The sequence below is a fragment of the Ailuropoda melanoleuca genome, chromosome 5, assembly GCF_002007445.2.
Source record: "Ailuropoda melanoleuca isolate Jingjing chromosome 5, ASM200744v2, whole genome shotgun sequence".
Lineage (NCBI taxonomy): Eukaryota > Metazoa > Chordata > Mammalia > Carnivora > Ursidae > Ailuropoda > Ailuropoda melanoleuca.
The window spans coordinates 75,506,472-75,517,229 of NC_048222.1; the positions used below are offsets into that span (position 1 = coordinate 75,506,472).

A 10,758-nucleotide genomic window follows, 5' to 3' on the forward strand; every position below is an offset into this window, starting at 1 on the left:
GGTGGCTCAGGCAGTTAAGCGTCTGCCTTGGGCTCAGGTCATGATCCCTGGGTCCCAGGATCAAGCCCCACATCGGGCTCCCTGCTCAGCAGGGAGCCTGCTTCTCCCTCTCCTCCCAGCTCAGTGCTCTCTCTCACTATCTCTTTCTCTCCCTCAAATAAATAAAGAGTGGAAAAATTACCAAAACTAAACAGTATAAGTCTTAGAAAAATTTTCTTTAAAGAAATTTAAATAAGGTTCAATCAAGAGCTACTTGTATGTGACTTCAGAGAACCCCAAGTCCTCTGAAATCTTGATCCAGAAAAATAAAGAAATGGAAGATTCCACATTTAATCATTCCCCTTTTCATACTTAATTTACCTCTTTTTGGTTTTCAAACTCTTACTCTCAATTTCTGGCTAGTTAATCTGCCCTTCCCCATTTTGAAATGAACCCCATAGAAAGCCTGCTTGTTTTTAATCCCCACTTTGTAAATAAAAGAAATTGGCCAACAAACTAAAAACAAAATGAAATAATATAAAATCAAATATGTTGGAATTGACAAAAAAGGTATTATAATAGAGGTAGTACCAGAGACAAGAGATCCACAGATATTATTTGACTTCTAGTAGCAGTATTATTATTACTAATAAAAATAATTTTCCTGCAATACTCAGTTGTAATCAGGTAACAGTTTACAAAACAGGAAAATCATTCTTTCTATATATCATATATGTTATGTAAGAAGAGGTGACAACAACCTAAGGAACTCTTGAGAAAGAAATTTAGAACGTTATTTTTTCTTTCTCTCAAATTCTTCAGTTGTAATTTACTTAAAACAAGTAAACAAGTCACTTAGTTAAATGAAAACAAAAGCAAGGTTGAAATGGATCACGGGGATTATGCCCAGCTAAGAGAAATGGGACACAGCTGAGCCAGGAACACTAAGAGGAATTAAGACTGGCTTGAGACATGTGTAACAGAAAGTTCCAGAAGAGTCCTAAGTTTTTAGCTAAGGGCAAATAAAATCATTTCCTTCAACTCAGAAGAAAAGAATCTTCAACTTTAAAGGAGAGGATCCTACCTCCCCTCAAGTTACTCCTAGCTATTTTTAGAAGCTCTGAATTCCATCTTCCTTTATTAGAAAGTTGTATACACACTATAGTTGAGGTTGATTCATAAAGAGTGGGAACAGCCACCCTCCTGAGAAGACTAAAGGAAATCTAGCTAAGTTTAGTCATGAAAGGAAATAGAAGGAACTTTGCAATTAAACTTTAAACTTCTTTTTTTTAAAAATATGCCCCAGGTACAGCAACCATATGTCCAAGTATGCCTACTAGGATATTCTCAGATTATTTATCTTGTCCTAATGTGATTTAATAGTATCCTCTTTTACTCTCAAGTATCCTGATTTAAATCACCTACCCAGGAACAATATTCACCAGAATCAGCTGGGGTGTTTGTTTAGAATGTAGATTCTTGGGCCTCAGACTGGTAGAATCAAAACTTTTGGAGATCCTACATGGGCATCTGCATTGTTAACAGGTGTCCCAGGCAACTGGCTGGGGTTTTATTTTATTATATGAACATTAGACATAAGAATTTTATGGGATCATGTCCTGCACTGGGCTTCCTGCTCAGCAGGGAATCTGCTTCTCCCCCTGCTCGTGATCTCTTTCTCTCCCTCTCTCAAATAAATCAACAGAATCTTTAAAAAATTAAAAATTTTAATTTAATTTAATTTAAATTTAGCTTCTCAGTTACACTAGCCACATTTCAATGCTCAATAAACTCATGTGCCTAGTGATTACCATATCGGACAGCATAAAGATGGAAGATTTCCATCAGTTCAGAAGGTTATATTCAATAGCACTGCTCTGAAGTATCTACTTGATAAACAAACAGCATTAAATTTAACTAATATAATGAGTCAAAGACAAAAAAACAGAAATAGGGGCTCCTGGCTGGCTCAGACAGTACAGCATGTGACTCTTGATCCTGGGGTTGTGTGAATCCCACATTGTGTAAAGAGATTACATAAATGTATGAATGAATGAATGAATGAATGAATGAATGAATGAATAACACTGTTCAAATAAGAAAATAAAGTGTAAGAGCAGTTAAGACTAATCAAAAACTAACCTAGGGACGCCTGGGTAGCTCAGCTGGTTAAGCATCTGCCTTCAACTCTGGTCATGATCCCAGGGTCCTGAGATTGAGTCCCACTCACATCGGGCTCCTTGCTCAGTGGGGAGCCTGTTTATCCCTCTGTCTGTTGCTGCCCCCTGCTTGTGCTCTCTCTCACTCTCTCTCTCTTTGACAAATACATAAATAAAATTTTTTTAAAAAATAAAGAATGATCCAAGAGTAAGGGAATATTTGAGCTGAATATAGAGAAAAAGTTAGCATTTTTATAATTAGTGTTCTGGGCAATCTACAAGTTCTTTCTTTTAGTCCTCCAAAATCAAAATCACAGAAAGATTTTAAGAAATTTCAAAACAGTTTTAGAAGTTAGAAAATTGGGTGCTCGCTTCAGCAGCACAGATACTAAAACTGGAACGACAAAGAGAAGATTAGCCTGGCCCCTGATCAAGGATGACACACAAATTCGTGAAGTGTTCCATATTTTTCGGATGTAGTGAAAAGAAGGGGCACATGCACCCCACTGTGCATAGCGGCAATGTCCACAATAGCCAAATTGTGGAAGGAGCAGAGATGCCCTTCAACAGATGATGGATAAAGAAGAGGTGTTTCACATATACAATGGAATATTACTCAGCCATCAGAAAGGATGAATACCTACCGTTTGCATCAACATGGATGGAACTGGAGGGGATTATGCTAAGTGAAATAAGTCAAGCAGAGAAAGACAATTACATGGTTTCACTCATATGTGGAACATAAGCAATAGCATGGAGGACGATAGAGGAAGGGATGGAAAACTGGGAAGAAATCAGACAGAAAGACAAACCATGAGAGACTCGGGACTCCAGGAAACAAATTGAGGGTTACAGAAGGGGGGGGAGTGGGGATGGGGTAACCAAGTGATGGGTATTAAGAAGGACACATGTTGTGATGAGCACTGGGTGTTATACACAACTAATGAATCATGGAACACTACATCAAAAACTAATGATGTTGGCTAACTGAACATAACAAGAAGAAAAAGAAAACTGGGGAGTGGGATACCCTACATTAATTTTCATTAATATCACATATTAAACTAAAAGCAGATAGTTACATACTAAGCCTTAGGCTAGAAACAGCAAAATGTGTTACTAGATAAGCTTTCCAATTCTGACCTATTATGAATAAAGTTGCCATGGGAGCACCTGGCTGGCTCAGTCAGTGAAGCCTATGACTCTTGATCTTGGGATTGTGAGTTCAAGCCCCATGCTGGGTGTAGGGATTACTTAAAAAAATAAAATAAAATGAATAAAAGTTGCTATGAACATTCTTCTACCTGTCTTACAGTGGACATAAGCATTCCTCTCTCTTGGGTGTAAATCTGGGGGTGGGACTGCAAGGATAGGCGATAGACGTAAGTTTTGTCAAACAGTTTACCAAAGGGCTATACTATTTTATTCATACTAGTGACGTGTGAGGGTTCTAGTTTCTCCATATCCTTGCCAATGTCTGGTATTGGTAAGCTTTTAAATTTTATTCCATAATAGTGTCTACAGGTATCCCTTTGTGGTTCTAATTTACATATCCGTGATGAATAGTGATGTTGAGCACTTTTCCATCTGTTTATTGGCCATTTAGCTACTATCTTCTTTTGGGACATGCCTAATCAATCTTTTTATTCATTTAAAAATTTACTTAATATATTATTTCCATTAACTAACAAAAGTTCTTACATATTCTGGGCATGTGTCCTTAATCAGATACATACTTTTTTTCTTAATCATCTTTACTTACGTAAGCATACAATTTGATTAGTTCTGACAACCATTACAACAGAATTGACTATGTTGAAATCCTTCATTTTTTTTAAAAAAATATAGAAACTTAATTTCTTTGGGGAAATAATGTATGTATCATAAATTTAACTATTTTTGTACTGACAGGCTTTTTTAAAAAAAACTATATGCAATTTTAAATTATATTGTAGTGAAAATTCTTGTATGTAAGTCCTTGTCCAAATCTGATTATTTCCCTACAACAGATGTCTAAAGTGTGCATATAATTATTTACTGTTGTATAACAAATTACCCTAAAACTTGGTAGCCTTCTTTTTTCTTTCTTTTTTTTTTTTCCTTCTCTTTTTAGAGAGGGGCGGAGGGGCAGAAGGAGAGAGAGAATTTTAAGCAGGCTGACACAGGGCTTGATCTCACAACCCTGAGATCATGACTGAGCCAAAATCAGGAGTCGGACACTTAACCAATTGAGCCACCCAGGCACCCCAAAACTTAGTGGCTTTAAAACAACAATAATTATTGTTACCTCTCATCATGAATTCAGACAATGGAAACAGTGGGGCTGACTTGTTTCTCCTCCATGATGTCTGGAGTTCCACTGGATACTCAACAGCCAGGGGCTGGAATCATCTGAAAGCTCACTCACTCCCTCCCTCATCCATTGGTTTAACACTGACTATTGGCTGAGTCTTTTTTTTTTTTTTTTAAGATTTTATTTATTTATTTGATAGAGAGAGAGGCAGAGAGAGAGGGAACACAAGCAGGGGGAGAGAGGGAGAGGGAGAAGCAGGCTTCCCACCAAGCAGGGAGCCCGATGCGGGGCTCAATCCCAGAATGCTAGGATCATGACGTGAGCCAAAGGCAGACGCTTAACGACTGAGTCACCCAGGCGCCCCCATTGGCTGAGTCTTAGCTCAGGTTTTGGATAAGAATATCTACATATGGCCTGCTCATGTGACTGAATTCCAAGAACATGGATCCCACGATAAAGAAAAAGCTAGCAGGAACCTGTATCTTTTTTATATTCTAGCCTCAGAAGTCACATCATATCATTTCCACCACACTCAACTGGTTGGAACAGTCACATGCCTGCCCAAATTCAAGGGGAGAGGAAATGGATTCCACCTGGTGATGAAGAGTGGCAAAATTCTGTGAGTACGTGAGACTAGAAATATTGCTGTGGCCATTTCTTGAAAAAGAGAATCTGTCATATTCTATTTCAAAGGAAAAAAAAGTCACCAATGCCTCTAACCACACCTTTAAATCAGAGCTCTTTTTAAATTGTCCAGCCTACATTTCCCAAGCTATTACCAAATGAGAATATTTATTCATGTATTATAGGGAAAACATTAAAGTGATACATTCCCAAATGTTTCAAAAAAATTTAGGGTGCTATATCAGAAGTTGCATAAACTAAATATTTTCCGCTTTGCTAGTTGTAAAAAAAATCAACATTTTTTTCTTCAAAAAAAACAGAAGGGATAAAAATACAAAAACAAACTATTGATAAAAAGCAAATATTTTAAAAATACTTGGTTCAAAATAAAATGTCAAGTTCCCAGTTTAAAATGAAGACATGGTACTAAAGATTTTCAAATCAAGCTTTATTCACTTTGAACCCTGGACTCAGAAGTCCAGGCTGATTTCAAGATTATGCAACTCTGAGCTCAAACTTTGCCTTGTGCACACATCTTCCATTTCAGTTCCTTCCTTAACCCAGGAAAGGAGTTTCTGGAATGATTTTTTTTTTCATCCCACTGTTAACAGATATGGTTGATAACCACATCCAAAATACATTTTGGACACTCTGCAAGGAAAATAACATAACAAAATACCTGTCTTTACCTCTCCTCTCTAGTACAGAGAGTATAGTAAGTAATAAACTATTTTCATTGCCAGGCAACTCAAATAATGATCTTCTGTATTCTTTAAAAATTCACATAGCAAGGGGTGCCTGGGTGGCTTAGTCAGTTAAGCATCTGCCTTCAGCTCAGGTCATGATCTCATGGGTCCGGGGATGGAGCCCCGTGTCAGGCTCTCTGCCCAGCAGGCAGTTGACTTCTCCTTCTCCCTTTGCCCCTCCCCACCGTTCGTGCTCTCTCTTTCATAAATAAATAAATAAATAAATAAATAAATAAATAAATAAATAAATAAAATCTTTTTAAAAAAAGATTCACATAGCAAGAGGGGTGCCTGGGTGGCTCAATCAGTTAAATGGCCAACTCTTGACTTTGGCTCAGCTCATGATCTCAGGGTTGTGGGACTGAGCCCTGGGTCAGGCTCCAGGCTCAGCTCAGAGTCCACTTGTCCCTCTTCCTCTGCTCCTCCCCTTGCTTGCATGCTCTCTCTCTCCCTCTCTCTCAAATAAATAAATCAATAAAATCTTTTTAAAAATTTACATAGCAAGAGAGCCCAGTCTACCAGTATTTCTGCAGAACAACACTGCACTGAGGTCTGATATCAGTCTGTACCTTCAGCTGAAACATTCTGGCATGATTGTCAGTATAAGAAACCTGGAGAAGGGGGCGCCTGGGTGGCACAGTGGTTAAGCGTCTGCCTTCGGCTCAGGGCGTGATCCCGGTGTTATGGGATCGAGCCACGTCAGGCTCCTCTGCTACGAGCCTGCTTCTTCCTCTCCCACTCCCCCTGCTTGTGTTCCCTCTCTCGCTGGCTGTCTCTATCTCTGTCGAATAAATAAATAAAATCTTAAAAAAAAAAAAAAAAGAAACCTGGAGAAGATGTAAGAGGAGGCACAGAGTGCTTTGTTTTATTAAGTCTAGAATGTTCTTTTTAAGACCTCTTTTTTGAGGGGGGGAGGGTGCCTGGGTGGCTCAGTCAGTTAAGTGTCTAACTCTGGTTTTCGGCTCAGGTCATGATCTTGGTCATGAGATCCAGCTGCATTGGGGCTCCACCCTCAGGAGTCTGCTTGAGATTCTCTCCCTCTCCCTCCCCCATGCCCCTCACCCTGCTTGCACATACATGCTCTCTCCCTCTAAAAGATAAATGACTTATTTGAAAAAAAAAAAAAAAGACGTCTTTTTGGGGTTCCTGGCTGACTCAGTCAAAAGACCACGCAACTTGATCTCAGGATCAAGTTCAAGACCATATTGGGTGTAGAGATTACTTAATAAAACTTTAAAAAAAAAAAGAAAAAAAGAAAAAGACCTCTTTTCAAAGCATTTTCTTCTCTCGAGCTGCTCTCCTATATACGGATGCCAGAGCCAGGGCATCCTGTCCCAAGTGATAAAACAGAAGAGCCAGTGGAAATGTTGATACCCTTGGCCCACTGACGATAATAAACAGTAAAAACTCAACTGTCAGGGACCCTTAGGGAGTGAGTCAATTTGGACAAACAATGGAGTTTTTTGGGTTTTTGGTTTTTTTAAACTATTCATTAAATTTGATTATGAATCTATATCAATACATATACACCACAAATATATACACAAACATACATATGTACGATTTTGAAAATAAACATTTATGAATCTAAAACTCATACAGAGTAAAGTCATTTTTTTAAAGATTTATTTTATTTTAGAAAGACAGAGTGTGTGTGCGCTTGCCGGGGCGGGGGGCGAGGGAGAGGGAGAAAGAGAATCTCAAGCAGGCTCCCCTCTGAGCATGGGGCTCAATCCCACAATCCTGAGATCATAACCTGAGCCAAAATAAAGAGTCAGATGCCCTAAAACTGAGCCACCCAGGTGCCCCAGTGAAGTCATTTTTAAAGGTTAGGACACAAAAAACTACTTGGCAATATATAGTAGGTCAAATACCTCTTACTTAAAATCTATAAGTGTTCCAGTGTTAACTCTACTTAAAAATAAATCCATACAATAGGATCTAAACTGTGACTAAAGAACACATTAAAAAAGGCATTAGGGAAATATACTGAAGTATTAGTGCTGGGTAACAAGATTCTAAATTATTTTATTCTTCTTAGTTTCCTATTTTTTTAAACTTTTTCCAATGACTGTATTACTTTTATAATCAGAGAAAAACATATACTTAAGAAGTCAGTATATATAATTATTTTACATACTATATAATTATAATGATATTCTTTTAACTGAACAATAAAAACTGGAAGAAAATGATGAACAGTATAAGGAAGAATGTTTGGACTACAGATGGGTTTGGTTTTTTTCCTATCTGCTTTGCCCTACATTCCAATTTTTCCAAGTTTTTATAGACTTTATTGAAAGAAAGGTAACAGATGCCAAGGCCAAAAAAAAAAAAAGAAAAAAAGCAACCCATTGGCACTAGCTTTCTCTACGGTAATCAGTTTTATAAATAAATAAGACTTTCCTCAGATCAGCAGAGCTGTATCCCAAACTGACTCTTACCAGTAACACTGAAAATTCAACCTCAAACTTAAGTTACACCTAAAACCACCAAGAGTTACTAAAATGACACAGAGGCTTATGCTTCAAAGCATTAAAAAGACATTATGGTAGGCAGGAGGTAGGCCCCCCAAGATTTCTTTCTTTTTTTTTTTTTAAAGATTTTTATTTATTTATTTGACAGAGATAGAGACAGCCAGCGAGAGAGGGAACACAAGCAGGGGAAGTGGGAGAGGAAGAAGCAGGCTCATAGCAGAGGAGCCTGATGTGGAGCTCGATCCCATAACACCGCGATCACACCCTGAGCTGAAGGCAGACGCTTAACCGCTGTGCCACCCAGGCCCCCCGGCCCCCCATGATTTCTGGCCCATGATATACACATATCTTCTCCCAGTTATTCCATTAAACAATAATGTAGGTACTGCTGTGAAGGAAGTCTGCAAACATAATTAAGGTCCCAAATCAGGTGACCTTTAAATAAGATTACCCAGGTGGGCCTGATCTAATCATATGAGACCTTTAAATCTGAATCTAGAGGTAACATATGTACAAGGTTTCAGAGATTTGAAGTATGAGAGAGATTTCATTTGCAAGTTCTGCATTGTTGGCTTCAAGATAGAGGGGACCATGTAGCAAGGAATGCAGGCAGCCTCTAGACCCGCTTGACAGGCAGCAAAAAATAGGGACTTCATTCCTACTACCACAAGGAATTGACAAAACCTCAATGAGCTTAAAAGTAAATTCTTCCCCAGGGGCTCCACATGAAAACGCAGCCTGTTGGGCACTTTGATATCAGCCTCTGAGACCCTGAGCAGAGAAGTTCACACCATGATTGGACTTTTGACCCACAGAAATTTGAGCTAAAATTTGGTTGCTGTTTTTAACCACTGGGTTTATGGTAATTTGTTACACAGCAATAGAAAACTAATGCAGAATTCTTGAAGTCAAAATTCTTTTCTAAGGCCTTTCAGCAATTACAAATAGCAGTTTTAAATACATAAGAAACTAACACAGGCTCTCTTAGAATTGCAATAGAAGCCACATGTAGAGCTCGGCGCTCCAAGATGGCGGAGGAGCAGGAGACCTAAAGTTCGTCTGGTCCCAGGAATTCAGCGAGAGAGCTACCAAACCATTCCGAATACCTATGAATGCAACTGGAGAATGAAGAAAAGAGTAGCAGAAACTCTATGAACAGAAAGGCAACCATTTCTGCAAGGAGAAGAAAAGATGGAGGAAGAGTAGGCGACCCTTTCTCAGCTGGTCCGAGTCGAGCTGGATATTTACCAGACCATTCTGAACACCCACAGAATCAGCCTGAGACGCAGAAAGATACATCTGGATCTCTACAAATGAACATCTCCAGTGCTGAGTATCGAGGTACGAAGTGGGGAGCTGTGAATCTGAGCACAGATATAGGAAGATAAAGGGAAGGAGGAGGGAGCCTCTGTGCTCAGGCGCTGGGAAGCAATAGCCCCTTGTGCTGGGGAGCGGGCTGGACTCTCAGACCAGCACCCGCAAGAGAGCAGAGACAGTGAGCCTGGGAACGCCCGTGTCCAAACTGAAAACAGGAGCTCCCGACCGCACACTCGAACTAGAGTGAAACCGAGAGCTCAGGAGTGCAAGCGCGACCAGACTGAAAACTGGCGTTCCAGAGCACAGGCGAACCACACTGAAACAGGGAGCTCGGGAGCTCGGGAGCTCGGGAGCGTGCGTGGGAACCGGGGGCAGCGGGCAGTGTTAGAAGCACAAAGGACAGAGACTTACTGGCCCTGGAAGTGAGGGCTGGCACACAGGCTGTGGGGAGCACATCCCGGGTCGCTGCAGGGTTTTTAGCAGCACCAAATGAAACAGAGTTAAAGTGGCCAGAACATCAGTGGAGAGCGAACTACGATCTCTCAGCTCTGAGACAGAGGCTAGGATACGGCCACTGCTGCTCTGACTCTCAGAAGAGGCACAGAAAACTGCCAGGGAAAGCCACCAGAGAACAAAAGCCCAGAAACACCAGCTCACATTGTGCCCATCCCCATCCCCCCTCGCAGGGGACACGGAGACTCTACCCAAACAGGGTTTCCTGAGTATTGGTGCGGCAGGCCCCTCCCCCAGAAGGCAGGCTGAAAAATCAAGAAGCCCACAACCCAGGGCGCCTGAGTGGCACAGTCATTAAGTGCCTGTCTTCGGATTAGGGCGTGATCACAGCGTTCCGGAAAGAAGTCCCTCATCGGGCTTCTCCGCTGGGAGCCTGCTTCTTCCTCTCCCACTCCCCTGCTTGGGTTCCCTTTCTTGCTGACTGTATCTCTCTCTCTCTCTCTCAAATAAATAAATAAAATCTTTAAAGAAGCAGCCCACATCCTAAGATCTCTATAAAACAAGGGCGCACGGCCTGGGTCCCAGTCAATAATTTGGGCTCTGGACAACCCCAAAATCTCTCCTCATCAGAATGACAAGAAGGAGAAGTCCCCCCAGCAAAGAAAAGATAATGAGTCTGTGGCCTCTGCCACAGAAATAATAGATTTGGA

The 10,758-nt window shown here is 40.4% G+C and overlaps 1 protein-coding gene and 1 non-coding gene across 2 annotated transcripts in view; one reads left to right on the forward strand and one right to left on the reverse strand.

Moving 5' to 3' along the window:
• Positions 1–10,758, reverse strand: part of PPP3CC (protein phosphatase 3 catalytic subunit gamma) — a 104,021-nt gene that overhangs the window by 63,807 nt on the left and 29,456 nt on the right. The window lies entirely within an intron of this gene.
• LOC117802538 lies at positions 2,503–2,609 on the forward strand. The gene has a single exon (XR_004625907.1). It is a non-coding gene; the product is annotated as a U6 spliceosomal RNA (small nuclear RNA).